The sequence below is a fragment of the Mastigoproctus giganteus genome, chromosome 14 (genome assembly GCF_048544385.1).
Source record: "Mastigoproctus giganteus isolate SK-2022 chromosome 14, ASM4854438v1, whole genome shotgun sequence".
NCBI classification, from domain to species: Eukaryota; Metazoa; Arthropoda; class Arachnida; order Uropygi; family Thelyphonidae; genus Mastigoproctus; species Mastigoproctus giganteus.
In genome coordinates this window covers 66,512,598-66,538,192 of record NC_143588.1, presented here as the reverse complement: position 1 = coordinate 66,538,192, position 25,595 = coordinate 66,512,598, and the positions used below count along the sequence as shown (strand labels likewise).

Below are 25,595 nucleotides of genomic sequence, written 5' to 3'. Positions count from 1 at the left end.
CCCAAAGGGTTTAGCTGCAGAGAAAATTAAAAAAAAGTAAGTTAATTTAAATTACATGCAAATACTAAATAGGAACATTGACAAATTACAATTAAACACATTACAAGTTAATTAAATTGTTATCTAAGAGATAACATGACATTTATCTTATGAGACAGCCAGCTTACCAGATACAGTTAAGTACGACGTTCTCCATCAAGACTAACTAAAAAGCGAAGTGAAAGGAATGCTAAGGTTGTGTATAATATGGAGATTCTATATAGTGAGCCCTCTTCAATATTAATATTTTGTATGAAGTAGAGGATATCAGCATGATCAAGTTTATTGAGCAGCAACAGTTCCTGACTGGTGTGAGGGGGGGGGGAGTTTAAAGAAATGCATAAAACGTCAATGATGACTCACGAAGTGGAGATATCAAACGACTGGTAAGACCGGCGATAATGTTCAAAGAACGGGAATTTGGTTCATTCAAATTGTTGAAGTTTGCTAAAGAAATGATTTTGCTAAAAGAAACAGTCCGATTTTTTTTTTTTTTTTTTTTAATTACCGCTGAGAATTGAAATCAATTGTTCAAAAAGACAATAACTTTTTAGGGAAAATTCTGATTGGTGGTTAAACACAATGTTTCAGTGTGACCCAGTAGCAAAGCGCCAGTCTTCAATGGAAATTGGAAGACATTTACCAAACTGCGAAAGTCAAGAAAGCATGCAAGTCAGAAGACACGCGTGATTTCTTGACTTTCAGATTGCACACTTATTATATGAAAGTCTGAAACTGTTTAGAGAGTTCTCAAAATGACAGATCTTTAGCTAGCTAACTCTTCACCTTAATAACGCGTTAGTCTAGAACAGTGGCCTCCAAACTTTTTTGGTCGCGCACCCTTATTTTACTTAAAAGGACTAGCGTGCACCATTGGAATAAAAAATTGAATATATAAGTTTAATATTTTTTATTTATAAATCATTTACATGGAAGGCATTATATCTAAAATCAATTTATAAAATCACATATAATTTTAAAAGATCACAAATAAAAAATACAAAACAAAATTAAATTGAAGTTCAAGTACAAAGTGCATGTACTTGAATGTGCAGATCGATGGCATGATCAAACAAAGCCGCATATTGAAATATTAAAAAGACATTAATTTATAATTTTTATTTTCAATTACATTTCGAAAAACTAAAGTTTTCATAATTAATAAATATTGATTTATTGCGGATTATCTCGAGCTTCCTAGGGGTGCGCTCAACCAACTTCGGACACCACTGGTCTAGAACACGCTTCTTGTGAGACAGCTCTTAACGAAAGACAGCTGTCTTCATCATTCGAATTATAAATTACTTTGTCCCCTTTCCGAATTGGGGGGGGGGTCTCAGTGAAAGGAAAAAGAATTTTCAAAAGTGGTTAACGTACAGTATTATAAGGTTATATAAAGTTTACTGGTGTATACCAGTAATGGCGCAGTATAGAGTGGTGTTTAGTGTCAAACGCCACCAGGGGTTCCCCCATCTCCGCGTAATATACATTGTGAGTGGGGAACAGAACACTCTTTCAATGCCAGAGGTTTAAAGGTGTATGGATTTTGTACATGTGTAGTGTCGTGTACCGTTGTTTCTCTGGTCATTTAGCCGCAGGGCGCCTAATGGGACCCAAAGTTGTGCACACTCTGCCCCGTGGAGGCAGACCAGGTATACCAGTATTATAGTTATTTACTCTGGCAGGTTCTGCCACCTAATTTCCTGAGATTTCAGTGGCAAGAACCTTAAAAAAAAAAAAAAAAAAAAAATCACACCTTGGGTTATCAATAATTCCTAGTAGATTTAGTTTGCAGCGGATTGCTCCGTGCCCTGTGAGGAGGTAGGTCGTATATGGGGAGAACCAGGACCGATACTGTGGATATGTAGTTTTTACACTTGGCAGGAACTTTCGTGTAATTTCTCCCTTTATGGAATCTGTCCAGCGTTGTTATCAGATGGGTTTGTAGTCTCCTTTTCTCCATGGATCGTTTATTTGCAGGAACTGTGCAAAAGTTCATGAATGTAGTGCTGGTTCTACGGTTCAGATGGTAGAGCATTCAGTGGCGCGCTATAGTGTTCACCACCATGAATGCAGAAATATCTGAGATTTCGCTGCATTTAGCAATAGTTTACATCTTCAGATTATTTGCAGTATCTGCTACAGGCGTTGATTACTTCGTGCTGTTTATCTTTTTATAAACTGCTTCGAAAATCTCGTTTATTTAAACTTTGTGCGTTATGGAAAAGTTATTCGTCAGTATTTGAGTGCTTGATATACTGGTTTATGAATTGCCTCACATTATCAAAACATTCAATGATATTAAAAGATATAAACTTCTTTTCTTTCTTTTCTTCACGTATGCTTATAAATACGCAGACCGCTGTATGCCTACGCAATTTCATTTGTGTTGCTCTGATAATATGGCAGTTCCATTCGTGAGGTAAAAAATGGCCTGTGTGGTTGTGTGCTGCTTTCCTAAAGCAAATAAAAAGCGTTATTGGGCTCAGATTATTTCATTTTCTGAGTTTCTTAAAACTTTATTTAAAATTTTAAAAATAAATAGACCTAGAATAATACCAGGAAAGTCCTAAAAGGTTTAGTTGTGTGCAGCATAGCTGATATGGCGCCATCTACTGGTCATTTCATTCCTGCTCCCAAGATGAAAGAAACTAGCTGATGTATCTTTTTAACTGTTAATAGACTTGTTGGCCTTTTAACTTCGATTTTATTTAATTTATCTTAAAGGATTCCAAGAGATTTGAGTTTCCGCTATTTATCCATGTTAACGATGGTTAAATTCTGGAAAAAAATCTGGAGAATATTATGAAAATATTCTCTACTCATATTACTTCTCCGTATGTATTATAATCACATCACAATAATGTGTAAAATAGAATTTAAATAAAATTCATGTTATTTTAAACCACAAAAAAACATAAAACAATTAATGCTTATGCTTATTTTAGATATTAAAAACGATTGCATTTGTTAAATACACATATTAACCCAAATACTAGAAAATTTGTTCCTCTGTGAGATTCGGATACCTCGTGAGTGCACTAATGATTCTTGCGCACCTCACGACCTTGATTCCGTCAAGGACTGAGGTTACACTGTTGTTCTGAGTTTTACAGTAATGTAGCTGCCAGTTCTGAGGTGATAGAAGGTTAAGAATTCCGCTACTAGGATATCGCGTTCAGGGACATCTCATAAATTGTTTATTAGCTTTGCGCCTGATGGATGTAGAGGCCATGGAAGACGAATTCATGAAATCAGAGGTTTCTAATACGAAGGCAGATCAAGAAATAAGGTGAACTTTCATTTTATACGGACGGATGTACCGTACCTTTATATATTAATTGAATGCCTTAACATGTAGTTTCGAATGTAGTCTTCAATGCTGTCACTGACGTAACTTTTCAAAATAGCAGCAGCTCTTTCAATTGCGCTGATGTTGATCAGCAGTGTGTTCGATTTTTTTCTTTTCTGTGTGTAGAGTTAAACGAAATGAAATTTATTATAGAATGCACGACAATTGCTTGTATCACTGAAAAAAAAAAAAAAAAAAAAAGCGTGTATGCGCAGTACGAATTGTTGAAACATAAATTGTTCTCTGAAGTAGGGGAAAAACGTTAATCTGGTAGACCAGCCAGAGCAGCATTCATTTCATTATGCTAATGAATTTATTCAGAAGGATCAACGCATTTTGGACAAAATAAAATTCGATCAGAAAGACGGCGATGGTAATCTAAAAAAAAAAAAACTTGCTGTCTTGCAGCAGGACGATGTTTACCCTCATGTTGCGAGATCAGCACTGGAATAGATCCAGCTGTTGGGGAACTCAAGTTCAAATTGCGGTGCACAGTTCTACACTCATTACCAAACCTCTGGAATCAAAACGATTGCCGCGTTGTTCGTCGTTTCAGTAGTTCTTCGCCACGTCTATCAAATGCATACTATGGTCCGTGATAATTCACATCGTGTCATATTGCTTTCTTTATTGAACATTTCGCTAAATTCTTTATAAATTTCATTGGAACCTTAATGTTACTTTCAATTATTTAAATATTTTCAAGAATAATTTAAAGAAAAGCTAAAAATATCTTCAGATGCCTTAATACATTTCTTACTATTTCATATTTATATTACTCCTTACTACTTATATTTCATATTAATTTAATTAATTTTGCGAAAGTGCTAATGAAGAAGCTTTTAATGCTGCTTTGTGTGATCACTTTAAATGCAATTTCCTGTTAAAAAGAACTTCGATTCTTTATTTAAAAAATGAAGCCGCAGTATCTGAGACCTTGCAGAAATAAACTGGTGACTTCTTTGTATTTCAAGCTTGCATTACATGAAGTTTATATTAAGGGGAAAAAAAAAAAAAACAGTTGACTCGCTAACACGAAATATGTGGAATGAGGAGGGAGGTTGAGCTGCACAGTTCAATAAATATCTCTTTATTTGTTGCTCCAGGCGAATACATAATTGACTGGACACATCAGATCACAAAGATATATAAATAATAACAAAATGAGTTTTATTTACATCAAGAATCAAATATACACTCATGAGCCAAAACATTATGACTGCCCACCTAATAAGCATGTTGGGTTGCCTTTCGCCGTAATAACAGCTTGCACCCGGCGTGGCATTGACTCCACGAGACCGCGGACGGTGTCCTGGACTACCTGGACAGAACGTCCCCGAGTTCGGCAACGGAGCAAGGCACTGGCGTGGACTGGCGAATGCTGCGTTCCACCGCAGCTGGATGTAACCATGTAGAGCAAAACTTGCACGGAAACAATGAGGTCATTTAAATGAACTAGCATCTTAGACGCTCCCCAGGCTCCCACCCGTACGCATTTAATTCTCATCTGTATTTAATAACAAACTAAATCTAGTTGGTTATAAACTCAATACAGAGACTGATCTCCGGGTCAGCTTAAATGAACAAACAAAATGAAAGTGACATCTGAGAGCGACCATTAGCTTCGAGGTGGGGGCGGGCACTCACATCGCCACCACGAGTTACGTCCCTACCGGCCTCTGTAGCCGAGTGGTCAGGTCAGGGAGTGCACTAGCACACGCTCTTTGAGTAGACCGGGGTTTAAGCCCCGGACTAATAAATACGGTCGATCTGCTAACCCGCACTGGACCAGCGTGGCAGATTATGGTCCATTTCTCTGAACATGAATTGTTGAGGAGGCTTCCATAGTGCAGTGGGTTGATAATGGCTGCAGTTTACATTTACTTTTATCTTTGCTCTCAGTTAGTTAATCTATCTGACTTCCCATCCGGGAATCTGGTACCATACACAGTTCGTGACTACTAACCGATGATCATAATATAAAATAACTAAATATGGCCTAAAAGAGCCACCGGATAGTGATCACAAAATCTATCATAGCAGCAGAGTCAATCATCAATATAATGTAGAGGTTTGCAAAGGGCAAGGGACCCACTAATAGTTTAAACCCACCAGCAGTATATCAAAAACATCCACAGCCACAAGTAGCCAGTAACCACACCCATCAAACATCCCACATAGTTGTTCAAAGGAGGACTATCGCCCAACCCACCAGAGCTATTTTATAAACCGACCAGAGCTATTTTATAACTTGTTAACCAAAATCAGTTCTTACAATATCTAAGCCCTCAAATATTCAGGGAAAGTTTTTCCAACAACCTCCAGCAATTCACGTATTTTGGCGAATCACTATGTTTTGGACGATCCTTAAACTAGTGGTTTAAGGGTCCCGCCCACTACAGTGGCCACAGAAAACTGTCAGCTTGACAGTGCCTCGCTACATCGCCATAGGCCATGCATCGAAAACACTGGGTAGGGACTCTAAGATCCATTACCCTATGCGATCCCCAATCGACATAGACACGTGTTCTATTGATGAGAAAACTCATAATCTTAGGTGAGGTTCGCACTACAGAGATACACTGATGTTCAAAGAAAGTGCATCACCCAATAAAATTGTAATTCTCGTCCGAATAACGTAAGTATATGGCATTTCTTACAGATTGCATAACATAAGATTGACACGCGTATGTGATGACGTAATATTGCATCAGCTGTTACTTTCAGCTATATAAGCACGCTCTACAAGAGTTGCAGTCATTCCTTGCTTGTGTCAGGATGGCGAGTTACGTGCAGTTGACCCCACGAAGAAAGAGTGCTATTGTTACTTTACGTGATGAAGAATGTTCTTCCCGTCATATTGCTTATAGAGTGTCTTGTTGCGGAGATAAACTAATGTTTAGGGGGCCGCCTTGCGTAAGACACAGCACATATAGAGTATCTTGTAATCAGTCGGCACTGAGTAGATTTATTTCCAGACTCAAGAATACTGGTTCTGCTGATAGGGAAAAAAAAAAAAAAAAAAAAACCGGACGCAAACGAGTAGTCTCTACGCCAAAACAGGACCGCGTTTTGAAGCGCTTATGCCTTAAAAACCATAAAGTTTCTTCTTCTGAGCTGAAAAGAGAATGGAAAGAACGTACAGGAGCGGTAGCAAGTACAGTAACAGTCAAAAGACGCCTCTTCAAAAATGGATGTGTAGCCCGTCGTCCTAAGAAGAAGCCCCTCCCCCACACAAAAAATGAAAAAGATCCGATTAATTTGGTGTAAGGAGGATGTCAAATGGACCTCCGAGAAGTGGAAGTTAGTTAATTTCTCGGATGAGAAGAAATTCAACCTGCATGGCTCTGATGGGAGACAAGTGATTCGCCGTAGACGTGGTGAAGAATACCATACAGACTGTATGGTGTCTACAGTGAAATTCCCAACCAGCCAAATGATATGGGGGTGCATTTCGTATCGCGGAGTAGGTCACTTGCAGTTTATAAAAGGTTCCGTAAATGCCAGTGAATACCTGGCTATACTGGAAGTCAAATTGCTGCCAATCGTTAGTGACCATTTCATCCTGCCAAGTAACTGCATCTTTCAGGACGACTCTGTTCCTGGTCATCGAGTGAAAAGTGTAAGTAGGCAATTCTGTAGTTACTTTTGCTTCATTTCTGCATTAGAGGTTCGACAGTAATATGTTTAAATTTGGTACAGGTGAAAAAAAAAAAAAAAAAAAAAAAGGTTAGAAGAACAGTCCATTACAACTGTTAGCTGGCCAGGAAACAGCCAGGACCTGAAACCTATAGAGAACTGTTGGCATCGTGTGGAATCTGCATTTGCCAGAAAGAAACTAAAGACCCTTCATGAAGCCATAATTCGTGTTTGGAACCACAAGCAAGCAGTTGGTTATATTCAGAAATTGATCTTGTCAATGCCTCGACGGTGTGCTGCTGTCATCAGAGGCAGTTCAACTAAATATTAGTTTGTACCCGGTGAACTTTTTATTTTGTTTTCCATTTAAAATGATAAACTGAAGCAAATTGAAGGCTTCTGATAACATTTCAGCCGTAATTGTCGTGTTTACCAAAACTGTTGTATAAAGGTTCCAAATGCTCATTTTGGAATATTTTGAGAGCACCTGTGAAATATTACCTAGCTTTGCCGTAACTATTAATAAAATCTTTTGTTTATATTTCTATTTGTGATGCTAATCATGAATGTAACATACCATCGCGGAAAAGAGTTAGAAATGTGAAATTCCTAGGTGATGCACTTTCTTTGAACACCGGTGTATATGTTGGCTTCTCCCTACAATTGTTCCTCATGAACTGTTACTGACTGTCAGAACTAATCTTCAGAAACATCACGGTCTCTAATTTTTCTTTTTCAGAGCTTCTGTTTTAAATGCTTACGAGTCACAGACTTGTCGAGGTCAAAAATTACCACTTTTGGGGGAAGCCTGGAGGGCTTGACTTCCTCCAGCCCTAACTGTAAAACCTTCGGATACGTCATAATACTCTTCATGTCCTACTCTGTGTGAACCTCGATAATTATACGCTTATCTCTCATGGTACGCATTGAGACAACCATTTAAGATCTTTAAAACTTAAGATGAGGAGGTAGACACACAGAACTTTGTGAAAATTCCAGAAATGTGCGTAATGTTATGTATGTAAAGTGTGTGTGTTGTTTAGTTATTTCTGGCCACTTAGTCACCAGGAAGGCAATCACTTGGAAAGCTTGCCCATTGTTCGTCTATACCACGGGGAAGTGAGCTACAACTAAATGCAACCTAAACCACCAGGATGAACAACTTTTACTATAGTCTGACGGCCTATAGTAGGGCAGAATCCCACTGGAAGGAGTGCAATACCAGTGGGTTCCAGCAAACCTTGTACCATTGGGGACTCAATCCAAAAGCACCAGCAAAAAAAAAAAAAAAAAAAAAAATCCCGCACCCACTGGAGGTAGTGCAATACCATTGGATGCCAGCAAAAATCCGGCACCCAGGCTATCCAAACTTGGGTACCAGCAACGAACAAAAAAAGAAAAAAAAAAAAAGAAAAGAAAAGAAAAGAAAATTCTACACAGAGAATCATCAATTATATATATATCTTACGAAGCAAGTACCTAGGGCCTCGGAAAAGACCAAACCGAGTTATATACAAAGACATATACATAACACTCATAGTTTAAGCGAATACGATGAGCTCTCCATACGAACTAAGTCACCAACGAGTTCCTAAACGTTGAAATTCTGAAAAGTTTGTATAGTTCTCAACAAGTATAATTTCTTTATTACCTTCGGAAAGCTTTGGGACAAGATTCAGTAGATAATTTCGCTGTTCATCAAAAAGTGGACATTGGTGTGAAACATGACTCCAGGTTTCTTCAGCTCCACATAGACAGATCAGATTATTTTCTAGGCCTAGAAGATAGAGTTTGGCCTTTAGAGATCAGTGCTCAGTAAGAAATACGTACTCATTGAAGAGTAAAACCAACCAATTTTTAATAGAATTTGATGATGCTAATAAAAGTGCGGATGAAAATTCTTGTGACATGACCTGTTTCACTAAAATTCCAGCGTGTTCGCCAGATATTATAACGCGCTTTCCAAATTTTTGTATTTTCAGTTTTTAAATTATTGGCCTGATCACTATTTACACCCATAATGGCATTTGGAAGACCCTTCTTTAGTCGGTAAATAATACACAGGAACGCAATGAAGAGATCCAAAGTTATGACTCCGGCGATGACCTGGAGAGCATTCGTAGATTTCGACATACTCCATGCATTTCCAAATGCTGCATGCTACGTTGCAGTGAAAGGATTTTGTCTTGGATTTTTACATTGGCAATTCTAGAGAATCAGACACCTGAAGCATAATAAATTATAGGAAGAAATACAGCTTTGTAATGGCGCCTCCGTAGCCAGGTGGGAAGGAGCAGCAATGCGTACCACACGCTTCTTGATTAGACCGGGGTTCGAGCCCGTCACCACCAAATACGGAGGATGCGGAAAGGTCAGGGAATGACCACCGCATAATCCCGGAGCAGTATGGCCTTAGTTGCTAATGCTCCTAAAAAAAAAAAAAAAAAAAAAAAAAAAACCAGCTTTGTAATATAACGTGATTGTTTTCTTATTGAAACCCCATTCCGAACGGCTAATTCTAATAATTGATGCTATAAATTTCTTAACTTTATTTGCCAGGTTATTGATGGGGGGGGGGGGTAGAAAATGAGGAGGTAGAATCTCGTGGTGTGTTCAGTGAGAATGCGGAGATCCAGTGATATCCATGAAAGCATCCCCCAAGTCGCAATACCATCGCCGCCGCCGGCATGTTTTTGTTCAACCATTCACTTGCTCGCCATAGAATATGCACCCGTTGATCATCATGTTGGAGCTGGAACCTTGATTCATCAGACCGACTGGGCGACTCTTTCCCAGTTGTCCAATATCCAGGAACGGTGCTTCCGTGCGATGACAATGGTTCAGCGTGGGAACATGAACAGATCGCCTACTCCGTTGATCTCTCTGTAAAAGCATCCTCTGGATGGTGTGCTCGGAAACGTTTCTCTGTGCGCCCTGTAGTCTGCCGTTAACTAGCGCTGCAAATCATTCCCCATTCAAACTCAGTCAGATCTTTCCCCATTGCATCGACCGTGCAGCACTACATGTGCTGCACCGTCGGTGACGTCACACCTAGGTGCTGTGGGATACGTCCGCTCGTGGAGTCAAGGGTGGTCATAATGTTTTGGCTTGAGTAATAAAAGTTATGAATGTGATCTTAAAGAATATTGTCCTTTTTAATGTACTACATAAATCTTATTTAATTATTATTATTTTTTTTTTCTTTAGGACTTATCTTTCGTGCAGTACATGCCATTTGCTTGTCAATACGTACCGAGGTTGATCGGCCTTTCACTGTTAGTCGCGATTCTAGGAACGTAATTACGACAAATAGCGAGGACTTCCTGTTCTGTAGTGTAATACAGTTTATTCTACAATTTAAACGCGACATTCTTCCGGTAGTGATGACAAAACTGTGCTTACGTTATTTGAAACTATTTGATTTTCAGATAATTTTAGTTGTTTTCTGGAGTCATGTGCGATAAGACAAAAAAAAAAAAAAAAAACACCATAAGAATCAAAGCATACGAAAAACTGCAAAAATTTCTTCAGCGTTAATTATAGACATAGAAGAAGAAATCGTGAGTTGCAAATAAAAGAAAAGTGGAGAGGGATCTTATTTTGCTTATATCCCAAGAGGTTTAACTTTGTGACTAAGCCATGAAATTGGGCGAGGAATAAATGTAACAGGCGAAAGACAAAGAATTAATTAGTGCGCTGTTTGACTTAGAATAAGCAATTCAGACTGGGAGAACATGGAAGTGGGGAAGGAGACAGAAGCTAATTGTTTTTCAGTTTCATTCTTACTTTGCTTTTCCGTCTTCATATTCTGATTTGAATTGTCCCAATGCCATTTGCATCTTGATGCAATGGTTATTCCATATATCATGGTTTTTTATTTGTAATATTTATATGTGCGCATAAATTAGGCAATTTGCGTGGACAAGATCTATAGATTCAAAGTCCTTGCGGACACCTACGCAGTGTTGGAATTTTAGATGTTTCAGGTCTCCTTCGCTCTCTGTAGGCTTCTGTAAGGACAAACTACGCTCCCCCTCCACTTCCGGACGGCTTTCTACAACTTTCCGGCTCTCCCGCACAGTGTTTCGAGGGATGCGGAATTTATTTAGAACATTTATCCCGAATATTGTCTTAGCTGCTGTAATTTATTTGATCTGTATCCGTTTAATGTACAGTATATATTGTGAATCTGTTATGGTTATGTTTACCCTCCTAGCAATTTTTTGCTGTCTAGGGGTGGATGTAACCTTTCCTTGAATAAATAAATAAATAGAATCATAATTTTCTCATCTTGTTTTAACCGTTCCAAATAATTAATGGTCATCAGAGTATTCCCGGCATTGATGTCTCCTTCGATAACTATGTGTTTCCATAGTTTATTGTAGGGATCCTCGAATTTGAATTTTGATCTGGGATTGCGGTAGTTGTTTATCTGAATAGTGGAAGTTTTTGCATTTTTAAACCACATTTTCACTTTGTTTGCTCAATGGGACATTAGATTGGTCGGAAAGAAGAACACGCGGTGATGAGTTATTGCTGGAATAAACGTTGTGGAAATAACTTCAATACCAATATTTATAGAAACACTTTCAAATTTCTTTAAAAAACTGAAAAATATATTTAACGTAGGGGCATTATGTTTTATATAACGTAGTGAGGAATGAAGAGTACCTAGGGTCTACGAACTAAAAGCTGGCCCTATGTATTACAATCTGCGGACAGTATCCGAATTTAAACTTCACACAAACCTTTTAAACTTTTGTGTGATTATTATTTATAGTAATTCCAATTTTGGACACGTCACAGTAAATAATAATAAATCAAAAACTTCCTGCTTCGGTATTCCCGCTTTGCCGCTGTCATCGCAAGAGTATTTTGCGAATGAAATCTAGAAGAGGAAACTACTAAAATAGACGGTACTCTGAATTTTTGACAGATCAGTATATACAAGTGGAGGGGTTAATTAGACAGTGCAAGCGAAGTTCCGAGTGTTGCTTAGTCATAGCAACGTCAAACAGCCGGGGGGAACCCTACTGGGGCCGAGCCATTGTGCCCAGCTGGACAGAATAAAAGAATAAAACAAGAAATGCTGAGCACATCAGAGCCACCGACGAGAGCGATGATTTAAGGCCCAGAACGCAGCTTGCATTTTTAACCTCTCCGCGTTCCAAATTCCATCCGAGACTAGTGATTGGTGGCCCGTAATCATTCTTACGGAAGGGCAATAAGACCCTAATGTCTTTATAGGAGGTAAGAATCGTTAAATAACTTTCGTGTTAACCATACAGATTCCTTATTGCCTTGTGTGTTGGGGTGGGATTGGGGACTACCTGCACACATGCTTGAAGGCCAATTTGGGCAGATGAGCTGTGTCATTATTATTATTGAATTTGATCGCCCGAGAACGAACACAAAATGCGTAACTGTGTTTGCTAGTTCCCTTAAATCAGTTATATAGTCTCTATTCGAAACCCAGGGATAATATTTATCTAAGATGATCTAGGAGACGTACGGACATGGCAGTCTGAAGAGGAAAGACACCCAAAGTCAAACAGAAGTGATAAAAAGATATTTGAAAATCTTTGTATTGCATAAGTTAACTGATATTATTTCCTACTGTTGTGAAATTAATGTCGGAAAATAAATTTTTTTCATAAATTAAAAATAAATAAATAAAACACGAACTACCATACTGTTTCTTTCTGTTGAGTGTTTATCTTATTGTGAAGGCAAGAGGAGCAGAAATAGAGCGACAAGGACATACTATTTCTATCTTAGAAAGGGTGTGCTTCGGATAACAGGAATGTGCATTACCGTGCTTATGTGGAACATCACTGTTTCCTTTCTTTTATTTCGGATTATTGTTTATAGAAAACGAACTAGAACAGTGTGGCAAGTTCCTTTTAGTTTTTATAGCGCGTTACCGTCAGGCCTGCTGTTTATCACTCAGATTCATCATTAGGAGAAAAGCCTACGCAGCGTTGAAATAGCGCTCCAAATAGATTGCAGTTAATTCCACTGTTCCGTGTTTCCGTTTTTGATACCCAAACTACAGATAGAGTGTGGAAAACTGCTACCCGATTGACGGCTAGTGTCGTTAGGCGAATTTTTATAGCTGTTCATGTGAAATTATACTGAAATGTCTAAATCACTAGCCAACCATTGAATGAATGAGGGGGATAGCATATTTGAAGTTCTTAGTAGGGATTTCCCTGAATTTTGTCATCGTCATTGTCTCAGCAATCGTTATTGCATATTTCCCTTAAAGTTGTGGTGAACAGACTATCTGATACGACCAGTGAGTGAATTTTACTATAACTAAAAGTTAAAATATAAAATTTTAAAACATATTTTAACAGAAAATTTGAATATCAGAGATATAACTTTTTTCTGGGGGGGGAACCAACTTTATCAGCATGGGAGTGTATTTCCAGAAAAATTTAAAATTCAGTAGCTTTCTCTGACAACTTTTTCTTCCTGTGTTTTTTTTTTTTTTTTTTTATGTAAAAGACATTTTACAGCGGCAGTGACGATCATCTCCCGACCTTGGGGCACTTTTTTTTTAAATAAAATTAGAGTATTTTTTTTTTTTTGAAAAAAAAATTAAAGAAAAATGACAATATCTCGTGAGGTTTCAACGGTATTTGGTGCCGCTTGCAAGCTCTTATGAGTATAAATTTCCGAACCAAGAACTATGCAGTTCATAGGCAATTACATACCAACGCTGTATTAATAGCCTTAGCTGCCTCGCGCTTAGAACTAAAAGGCGGAATGTAGTTTGAACCGCTCCTTCTCCACATCCTTAGCTCGTTCTCTTCTTGAGTAATTTTCCCAATTGCAAACCCTCTGCTCCAGTATCGAACTAGAAGTCAGAATGTACTGCTGCTTGTTATAACATTTTTTATGTAAATGTTGTATATTATAGTTAAAACTCATTGTCTGGCTGTTTAGATAACGGGAGGCGAATTAGGAAGGTAATTAGGATAGAAATAGACACTCTTACTCTCGTATTACACTAATAGCCCAGAGTGTGGAAGAATTTTAGCTGTAGGTAAGTAAACAATATATGATTGAAGAATAAAACGCAGTTTCCCGTCCGTGTTAGTAACGGCTCTGGACATGGATATGCGAATAATTTCATGCAAATTACTAATACAAAAACCTCACAAATAACACACAAATATATATATAGTATGTATGAGTAGGAAATGCAAGAAAAAGGGAAAAAGCAAGAAATAGAGACAGAGAGAGAAACAGGAATTGTACCTGAATGCGCAAAGCTGCAAAGATAGGATACAAAAAGATATAATGTTTTGGTACATGATCAGGTGTAGTCCCCTGATGAAATACCTGATCTATGTACCAATTTTATTTAGTTTACATCAAAAGGTTTTTTTTTTTTTCCCTATTTACCTTTCCTACCATCCTCATTTTGATGCTCTCTATTATTTAACATTGATTAATTTCTCCCTTCCCTTTCAGCTCATGTGCATGTGATTGACTTGTCAATTCAGCCTTTAATTCTATATATATATATATATATATATATATATATTTTTTTTTTTTTTAGGTTCGTAATATTCTTTTTCTTTTAATTTCTCATTCTCTTCTCTTTCCCTCTATTAGACTCGGCACCTTGTGTTATTTACTTCTCCATCTTTTTGTATTTTTTTATTAATTACTTCTAATTTTATCAATATATACTGTACAGTATATGAAATTTGCAGACGGACCAGCACCTTGCCTCTCCGCTTTTATAAGCTGGATAGATAAATGCTTCAAAGTTTCATTTTTTTTAATTAAAAAAAAATTGATTGAATTGAGATTTAAAAAATTATAAAGGATAAAAATTATCTTTTATAAAACGTAACCGATGTAAAAGGATGCAATACAGATGATTTTAGTCATATAATTAGATGGTGCTCTTCCTTTAATAGGAGAAAAATGAAATGAAGGTGAATTGTAGCTCATTAAATTTGTTGTGTGCGCGCTATTCATTTCATATTAAATCCATTAGTTAATTATATATATAATTTTTTGGCACAATATGAGTATATGCATTTGGCTTCATTTTAATTTCATATTTTACACTAACAATAGACATTGCATTGTTTTGAAATTCGCAATGACAGGCATGCATAGCTGTTTTAATTAACACATATTAAAAGACTATTTGAAATTGTTAATTCCAGAAAAGCTTCAGCATAACCATCTTTAGGCTCTTTAGTTGTTGACCGAGTTCAGAGTTGTCGTGCATTTTCTCTTGACAAGTGATTGCTCCTCGACCTTGAAGTTATCTATTTATGAGGAGCAAGGAGAAGTTAACTATTTCAAGTACTGTACTGTAGATTGATGGTCTCTCCCACCCCCCCATAATATTTAAATCAGGCTCTGTATGAATTGTAAATGGTGGCTTTTTTTGATCGAGGCCCTTAAAGAAAAAAATTCCATTTATTCTTTAATACGGCCGATGCCAGGAGCATTTACATATTCATTATAACTGCATACATATTTAATTAAGAGCAGCCAGGTTTTCGGCGCCACATTTCACAGTGTGGTCGTTCATTTTTCGTGGCAGAATACAGGCTTGAACCCGCACCCTCCTTACTTGTGGGCGAGCACGTTAACCACCGGTCCGCTGGAAACCTTGTTAAAGGAAGTGAATCTTTCGAATGGCGATGAACTCTTTAAGCAGCAATTTTTATGAATATATCATCACTGCGCTCAAAGACATTATCATGGTTGGCTCAAAGATATTACACGACATTAATTACCGATTCATATTGAAATAAATAAAATGACACATTATTTTAAGTGACTGACATAATCACTTTGAAAATTCGCTTTGACTGTATAGTTTTTGCACAGGGAATTTTTATCTTTCTTTGAGATGTTTTTTAGTTGGTTATTATATCGTTAAATCACATAAATTTTACATTAAATAACCTATTGTGAGAAAAATTCTAAGTGTAGGATGACTTTATGACAGCCTTGTTAAAAAAATCGTCATAAATGCGGATGAAATATCTTTTATTTAAGATCCCGATGAAGCAGATTACCAATGCAGTAAATGTGCAGTCTTATTTTGGTTATTGTTTGAAGATGAACAATTTAAGTATCTATTTATGTTTTTTTTAAGCAACATGGAATGTCAAATAGTTTGTCTTTGCTGTTGCTATACGGCTCTTTCCTATTTATTCAATCACGTGGCTTTGAAGTTTACAATCGGCGATGTATTAACGTGCAAAAATAGACAAATATTTGATGGGTCGAACCTAATTTATATCATAATAGAATTCATTGATACAAACACTTACTCTGAATCAAGAGCTACTAATGAAGTAGTAGCGGCAGGACTAGTCTGAATACAAAGTTGTGAAACCCAAAATAAAAAAAATATATATAAATAAATACAGCATTTATGCAACTCATTTAGAAGAAAAAAAAAAAAGAAAAAAAAAAAAAGATAAAACTTCTGAGATGTGTCATGAGTTTGTTTTATCGGCTTTCATAAGCAAAACGAAAATACTCTCCATGGATGAATCATTCATAAACTCCATTCCAAAGCCGAATAATACGGTTAAGGGTAAAAAAAAAAAGAAAAAAAAAGCACTTTGCTTAGGAAAAACCATCTCTTTTTGCCCACATAGGAATAAATCGATCAGTTAGCTCCATTTTTTCGTTGACATAACTAGGTCAGCTTTCTGCTCAATATTTATTTTAGCATTTTGACGGGTTTTTAATATATTCACTGTTAATTTCGGGCAGTAAATTCATCTCATTCAGAATAGACTGGTAAATTCGTTGCTAGAATGGTTTTAACCCATTCCGTGATGTTATGAATAATAATCTGATACAGTACCTGATAATAATTACACACACCTGAGAAGTATCCTAACATACTATATCGTACGATTTTTACACATATGCCACACCCTTTTCTTCATAATGTGTGCCAAGTCTGTATGTCCTTAAACTTATCTGCTGACAGTGTAACACATCAACAGTGCAGCACATCTACACTGTAAGCAGGAAATCCATTTTCCTCCCAGCAAATAATGGGCACGTGCCAAAAATATTCTGAATGATCCCCGCAGCCGGGCGAGAGATAGCGAACGGACATAGTTGGTATTTATTCAAAACAGCTGTTGTCTGTCAGTAGTAAAGATTGTTTAGTAAGATATTTCAGGGTGTGCTGAAAACAATTAGGCTTTCGCGAATGTTAAGGGTCTTATTGCGTATGTTCGTTCATCAGTCAGAGCACAGCCAGAATGGCACAGCCTAATGGCTAAGCCAGTAGAGAAACAAGAAATGCAGTTTGATAGGATCTGTCCTCGGACATCTATCATTACCATTCTAATTTAATAGGAATCGCTCTCGTATTTTCAGCATAGATTATGAGACTTTATTGTTATGGCTGTTGTAATGCTTTTTTGTTTTTTTTTCTAACGTTTCCATGTTAGTAGAAATTAGGCCGCGTTTAAAGAACGTGAATGTTTTATTGCCAACTATGAGTCTAAACTAAGCATTTACAGACTGACACTAGGCACATTCTTTGAACGAGAATGTCGCCATTTAAACTATCATTTAGTGAGCCTTAAAGACCTTCCAGATATACTTGAGGAGGAGAGGGGGAAGGCAAGGGAGACGAATAGAAGCGAAGATCGGAGACACCATTCTGAAGGACAGCTATCACAAGATGATACGTAAGAATGCGGGTGTTACATGAATGTTGCCAGTCGAACGTTGAGTCATTTATTATCCGTTGGTCGTCGATACCGGACGCATTACTTTTACAGGATGTTTTCGTAATATAAATTCGCAAGCAGTTTTGCTTACTGTTAATAGCTTTCTCACACGAACACCGGACGGCGAAAATATGTTTGGAGAAACTTCGTGTCGAAATCGTTTGCTGAATTTAGTGAAGATACTCTTCACTAAATTCGGAAAACGGTTTAGAAGATTCTTTGTGAGAAAGGGAATAATCTACTTCTGTTAGCACTGTTTTTCTCTGTCTCCTGAAAGATTTGTCAAGAAAGGAGAGCCAAGTAGGCTTATTTAGAGATATTGTCTGCGCTGGTAGCACAGTGGTGATAATCATCGTCCTCTACACACTGGGTGGAAAAGCCTGGGTTCGAATTCCGTCAGTGACACGAGGAACTTTTATGTGTTTTGAAAACTCTAATTTTCTTTCACCAACTCCACCAGAGAACATCCGCAATTGATGGATATAAGTTGATTCTTGGGAGGCCCTAATATGGCAGGTTTTTTTATGTGTAGTATTCACTTGAGCTGTGTGTAATAATCCATCGATTATTGGCGTTAGGATTATTCGCAATTGGGTCTAGGTACAAGATTGACTCTTATGCCATTAGGGCAGTCTGTGTGCAAAGTCACATTCATAATATTACTTGTTAGAGATGTGATGGCAGCATCCACTCAATTAAACTACCTTTCAATCACTTAACGTAAGCCTTGGTTATTTTATTTTTCCTTCAGTTTTCTCAAGTAACTCAGCTATATTCAAACATATCCTTTTGTTACTTATGATGAAGTTTGTTTCAGTTACCTTTTGTTCAGAAAAAATAACAGAAAAATGTGAATACGAGAAATGTGATAGCTCACTACTAAACTTGCTATCAGTGAAAATATATAATAGCTAATGAAGAGTGGTGACTCTTCTTCATGATATTTAGGCCATAACTGACTTCCGGATAAAGTAACCCTTAACTTCACAAAATGAATGCCATTATTAATCTTTATTTATTTTATTGTCGAAGGATCTGCAGAGTAGTAATAATTAGTGGTAATCACCTACCTTGGATAAGGTCCTCATCCTGGACTTTGTTTCAGCAGAAGTGAAAAGCCATGCCGCCCTGTGGTCCATAAAACCGGTAGGCACTCAAAACTCCTTAAGGCAGCGCATATTGAAATGTGTCCTAACCATACTAATATATGTATGAGATCTGATCATCTGCCAAGTCTATTCCTTCTGCTTGCAAGGTGATGACATCGTTTTTTGGGATGCCGATGGTGAATTACCTTTAGAAAGGTCAAACATTCACAGAGGTATATTACGCAGACCTTGTGAGGCGTTTGAGTGAAAACATTGAAGACAAGGTGCCAAGAAAAACTCGGCAAAGGAGTCTTGTTTTTCTAGGACAACGCGCCTGCTCACAAGTCTGTTATTGCCATGGTTGCATTTCATGCGTGCCGCTTTGAAATCGTGGACCATTCCCAATATTCACCAGACTTAGCACCATCGGATTTTCACCTGTTTCCTAATTTGAAAAAAAAATACTTGGTTGGTATCCATTTACCCACCGACAGTGGCGTCATATCTGCCGCAGATGCATTCACCCCAAGAGAAAACTTACTTCGGTGCTGGAATCAACTCATTGCAGCTTCAGGGGCAAAAGTGCATTGTGTGGAAGAAATCCTCAAGAATTGATTCCAAAGGGGGCTATGTTGAAAAGTAACATGTTACCAGACTCCTCAAATAAACCCGCTCTTATTCAAGCCACGAACTTTTCAAAAACCATCGTAATCTGTTTTACAGTACTTTCTGTCCAAACTCGTGTTATTAGCGAATTGTTCGTTAGCTTCGAAAGATCTGTTCAATTTAGTTTACATTTCTCAACTTTCTACATGTGATTAATATTAAACATCGCTCTCCTTTAGCAAATACAGATGCAAAATCAATTACAGCATTGCTTATATTTCTTTATACCCAATTAACTTTATATTAGATACAATTTTTTTAAATTTTGTTTAATAAAAATAGTCCAGCCACCACGACAGACTCGGCTATCGAGAATAAATATGCAAATCTTTGTCAGGTATTTGTAACTTTATTTCACAAAATGAGATTGACTGTAGAAGAGGAACTTATGCAAATACATGCAATGAAAGTTTTTAAAACGAAAATTTATAGTTTAACGTTAATGATAAATTACAGTGACACAGTTATAATTTTTTAAAAAAATTTCAGCTAGTAGTAAAATTGGCCAAAGATTATGGATAAAGTAAAAAGTTGGGATTATTTGGATTAGCGCCAAAATAAGCCAAGCAGATCCAGCAAAATAGAAAAAATGCAACGTCAGTGTATTCGTGCGTGTGGGATACATTTACGTTATATAACCTGGCATGTGTCCTAAGATCGGTTTGAACCTTGTACCCCTGCAATAGACCACATAATGCTGCCCTCCTTAAAAGTAAATGGCTGAAAATTGGGCTTCAGTAAGATTCTCATGTCATGGATTTGATTTGAGCTCGGATCCCCTTTTCAGATGGGTTGAGGTGACAAATCTACTCAGCCATTGAGGGTAGGTGACTCGGGATCTGATTTGCCCTTTCTTATGTACTTTAACTTTTGGAGTTCTGGTTGTTAGGAGCTTATGACAAGTCATAAGCGATAAAAAAAAAAAAAAAACTAATTAATATCTAAAATATACGTTGACGTTCTTTCAGTTGTGTGTGTGAAAGAGAGAGAGAAGCGCAAGCACTAATTAAAATAACGACGTGCAGTACTAGCAATTAGGGCTAGACGAGGAAATTAATTGCAGAATCTAGCGAAAAGAAGACATACTTGGACGTTTTCAGCTGCTCTCCAAGTGGGGCCTGCTCTCAAAAAAAGAGGACTGGACGCTGTAAATAACCCGACCAAACAGCACTGAAAATTAAAACACACACAAAAATAAAAAGGTTGAAACTAGTTTAGTAGGAAGTACATTTAGATAGGAAATCGTAAATAATGACCACGCTGTTAAAGTGAATTGTTGTGCCCTTGATAGTTCCAGAGTTGGGCATCAACAGGAGAGCAGTAATATAGAATGGTTGTCACACGACAAGCCAGGTGACCTCGCAGGCCATCAATAGGCATTTTCTACACTTGCTGTAAAGAGCAACATTTTCGTTATGAGAATAGCTGAAACATGTAGATGTCAAACGAAGTACGACTGCTATGCGATAACAAGAAGCTTTCTACTCCCATCCCCGCAATCTCCCCCTTCCTCTCGGCAGTTTTGTTCTTTGCTGATTCTTTCTGTGATAACAATACCGCTATTCACCATGCTTACCTTATGAGGATGAGTCTGGACCTTGGCTATAATCAGCTCTATCGACACACACACCTACTGTTTTCATTTCTTTTGACCGAGTTGTATCATTCCACTTGGCAGATTGCCAGTTTCTTTTCATGCCAGCCCGAATTGCGTGTTTATGTCTGTGTAGTAGCAATGGTACTATTACTTTGTTTAGGTTACAGAGAAATTTTTGCGGCATACTGTTTCATGCACACTTGGTGTTTAGAAAATGCAGAAAGTTGAAGGCTGTAAGTCAAATATCATTATTGTTACGCAAATATTGGTTCTACTAGTTTTACATGTTAATTCACGTTACTGATTTGGGTAATTTCTGTTTGATTTCAGTGTTGTTTGACTTGACTCAGCGCACATTTGAAATACGTAACCTCTGTTCAAGTTATTGGGGGCGTTGAATTGAAATACAATTACTGTATTGTAATTTGTTTGCTATTGTCACTTTGAACAATATCCGTTGTGTGGCTCAGTGGATTTTACGAGGCCATGTTTATTCTATCCTCTGAGTACTGAGACAAGAGGGCGATTGATTGATTTCGCATTAATTAAGAACTCAGCCCAAATGAGCGCTTCATTGCGTGCATATTAATAGCTTGAATAATCGATGACTTTCTCATTCCAGGTTTTAAAAAACTGCTGCAAAAGATACACGACTAGGTTACCTAAGGTTCAGAGCGTTTTGTTTTGTTTCAATAATCCATTATCGAGGATTTTCCTTAGTTTACGGCAATCTCTATGAAATTTTAACGATGCGCAGATCGATCGAGTTTTTTTTTGAGTTCTTGTACTTATCATGATTCAGTGAGGTCAGTGACCTTAGTTGAAATTGGGAATTATGTCCTATACATGGTAGTGGTGGGGGGAGCTAAAATAAAATTTCTGCATCGGTGTCTGTTTGTAGAACCACTTGATCTCTCTATTGTTTCTTTTTAAGCAAACTACTGCTGTTTCTCTCCTCCCATCCCCACCTAAACTAGCTTGTGACGTATACCGACCACTTGGCAGTAACGCAATACTTGGCACATTACAAAATAAGTTCTTTTGTTGTTCACAAAACGGGCCATTTTTGTGTTTGACATCTGTACGAGGCAGTTTAGCCTTTTTCCCGCGAGCAGACGGCCACCCTTCAAGACACCAGCAGTCACCGACACCTGTGCTGAAATAAAACCTGTCACGTTATGTTTGTATCTCCGTTCCGATTGTGCTGAAGGAATCCCCAGGAAAAAGGTTCTGTAGTTGATTCGTTCAGCTACTGCCTCCTCATCTTCAACTACACGAACCCTTTCCTGCACTGCTCATCCGCTTGCCGGCTTAAATTAATGTTTGTTGGTGTTAGATTAATTAAATGCCGCGTGGAATATCGACTAAGCTAATCGTAGACCCAAGTTGAGCGTGCGTTTTAAAGGAGGAGGAGCACAGCTTAGCAACACATGTTTCAGAAGGCTCTGTTTATTCTCGTTTTATTTAAAGAATCGAACTCAGTTTCCAACGTTCTCTGAAAATTGTTTATTCATCATTCCAACTGTGTTAACAGACTGCTTGTCGTGACATCGAATGTTGAAGGGTTCCACGCAGATGGACGACAAATGGCTACAGGAAACAAATCTAATGAATTTTCTTTATAGGAAGTGGACAATGAAGACGAATGGTCCGAGGAATCTTCAGAGTTTGCAATAGAAAAAAAAAATCATGTTTCGGAGAGATAAAGGGGATTAGTCAAGAGCAATGCGATTTTTTTTTTTTTTTTTTTAAGTTGCCAGATTAGTTCGGAATGTTTATTTTCCCTTGTTAATTCTTAAAAGAAAAGTTTTTCAATAGTATATATAAAGTCAGAATTAATGTCAGCTATATATATGCTTGGGGACTCACCAAGAGAATTGAAGAGAAACTGAAGACTATACAGCGAAAATGGAAAGAATTATATTAGGAATCAGACTGTTGAATAAGAAGAGAAAGACATGGATAAGGCAGCAAACTCAAATTCTTATCAAAATTAAAGAATGAAATGGACTTGGGCAGGACACATAGCTCGAAAACATGATGACAGATGGACTAAGAAAATAACAGAACGATACCCAAGAGGAACTAAAAGTAAACCTGGAAGACAACAACGGAGATGGACAGATGAAGTTCAAGAGTTCGTGGGCAGTAAATGGATGGTCATTGCACAAAACAGAAGTACTGTAACTGGAAAGTCGCTGGAGAGGCTATTAAGCAGATTAATTTGCGCAGATAACGAGGAATATCTATAGTAAATTGTGATTTATTAAATCTCTCATTGAGGAATCTTAAGAAAACTATGGAAGAAGCTCTGTGAAGAGAACAATAAATTAGTGACGCTCACGACCTGTATTTTCCTTTTTAAATAAAAGTAACAAAGTAAATCTACACACTAAATGAAGGCCGCCGTAGCCGAATGGTCAGGCGCGCGAGTGCATAAGTACATGTGCCTTCAGTGAACCGGATTCAAGTCCGTGACTGCTGAATACGGTGCTATTTTTTGTATTCTCTTTATCTTGTGAACTCCTCTGACCATGTGGTCTTCCCGGAGTATAAACAGAAAATGTATTTTTATTTTTAAATAGTACTAACTAGCACTGTGTAATTTTTCTGTCATTTCATATTTTACTTTGAGAATATTTTTAGCCTACCTTCTCGTAGATCACCATGTCTGTGATGACTCCCCTTCTTCTCACATAACTTGTGCTTATAGATCTTATGTTCATGGTACATAGATGGGGGACTTGGGTATTTTGAGAGGTATTTTCATTTCTATCCGACTTCTTGAAACAGGGTTGAATTCGGCACCATCATTCACCCCATGTTGAAAATGGCAAGTAGTCTCTATCTACTTGAGACTTTTTTACTAGAAGAAAGCCGCCTAGACTAAATCGCAAGCTGACTGCAAGTTTTTCCGGTATTATGTTATACCTGGTGAAATAGAGAAATTTAAGACATATAGGAGGTGTGATCAAAAAGCTGGGTGACTGAACTGACATCTGGGAAATGAAGGAAACTTACTGGCTATTCGGATGGATCTCCTTCCACTCGATGGAGCCTCCTTGACACTGGATGCAATATTCCAACGCTTCTGCAACTTCTAGAAGCATTTGTGATGGGCTTCTTTTGGAATTGATAATGGTTCCTGTGTCGCATTTTGAATAATTTCCTCAGAGGCTGCTAAATCCAGGGAGTATAAGAGGATGAAACGACCACAGTAATGGAATGCATCGCAAGAAATTTTTTTAATGAAAAGCGCTTAGTATGCAGGATATGTGTCATGTACCAGGCCAGATGCTATGATGCAAGCGCTAATTTCCCAAAGACCACTTTTCTGCAGCGTTTTCTTCGAATGCTGAACGTTTTCTCGCAATCACCGTAGATCTTTTTATAGTGTTCCAGGTTCATTGTGCGACCGTGCGGAATAAATTTAAAATGAACACTGCGAATCAAAAAATACGATAAGTGTGATCTTCACGTTTGACCGAGATTGTCTTGCATATTTTAGGTCTCAGAGAAGAGGGAGTCTTCCATTTGAGGATTGGGCTTCTGTTTCTGGGTCATAGCCCACTAAACCACATAACCCACTAAAAATGTAAGAAACGAAGTGTGGGTCAGTAGCAGCTCTTTGACGGAGACCCTACCATGCGATTTCTCGCATGATAGGGTCTTCGCTTTGTGATCATCAGCGAGGATTCGAGGCACAAACTTGATTGAAACGTCGCATTCTCAAATCTTGTGTTAAAATTGACATGTCTAATAAGAAATACCAGTTTCACGGGTAGTTAAACATCGATAACTTCTGATGAGATTCACGAACACGAACGATAGAATCCTTTTTTTTTTTTTTTTTTTTTTTAATTGATGAGTATTCAGGTGCGAATAATCTACGATGAACAAGCGACTCTCTTTAAACTTCGGGAACAACTGAAAGGTGTTCGAACAGCATCTCTGAAAACGTTTTTAACATTTCGTGAATTTTTGCTAAATTTTTTGCCAAAAAAATTGCTGTTCATCGAATTCGCTCATTTTAAAATGCCACAAAACATAAAACATATTTAATGAGCACTGTTTTGAACCGACTACGGATACGCAAATGATTCATGCGTCCATGCTACTATGTCTAGATGAGTCGCCAAACATGTTGATTCAAGGTACAAATAAGTAAGTCCTTGATCACACCTCTTATATAAAGGAACTTGCAAAATCGTCAAAAAAAAAAAGCGATTAAGTTTAAAAATCTCATAAATTTTAATAGATGACTGATACATACATTTTTTTGTGATGTGTGCAATATAGGAAATTATTTCTGAAATGAAAAATGCTTTACCCATTTGTGTTAAAATTAGTTTACTGAATAATCAAATGCCAGAGAGTTTAATTTAAATTATACTCTCTGGCATTTGATTATTTGTGTTAGAGAGTTTTAAAACTCTCTAACACAAAAAGCCTCCACCTAGTAATAG

At 37.5% G+C, this 25,595-nt stretch overlaps 1 protein-coding gene across 2 annotated transcripts in view; it reads left to right on the top strand.

The window, feature by feature from the left end:
* LOC150075188 (poly(rC)-binding protein 3-like) overlaps positions 1–25,595 on the top strand; it is a 739,881-nt gene that overhangs the window by 244,740 nt on the left and 469,546 nt on the right. Inside the window, exon 1 of one of the 2 annotated variants that reach the window (XM_090389200.1) lies at positions 13,175–13,328. The exons of the other annotated variant lie outside the window; for it this stretch is intronic. The gene's annotated coding sequence lies outside the window, so the exon portion shown is untranslated. Of the gene's footprint in view, positions 1–13,174; positions 13,329–25,595 lie in introns of those variants that run through there. 2 annotated transcript variants of the gene reach the window in all.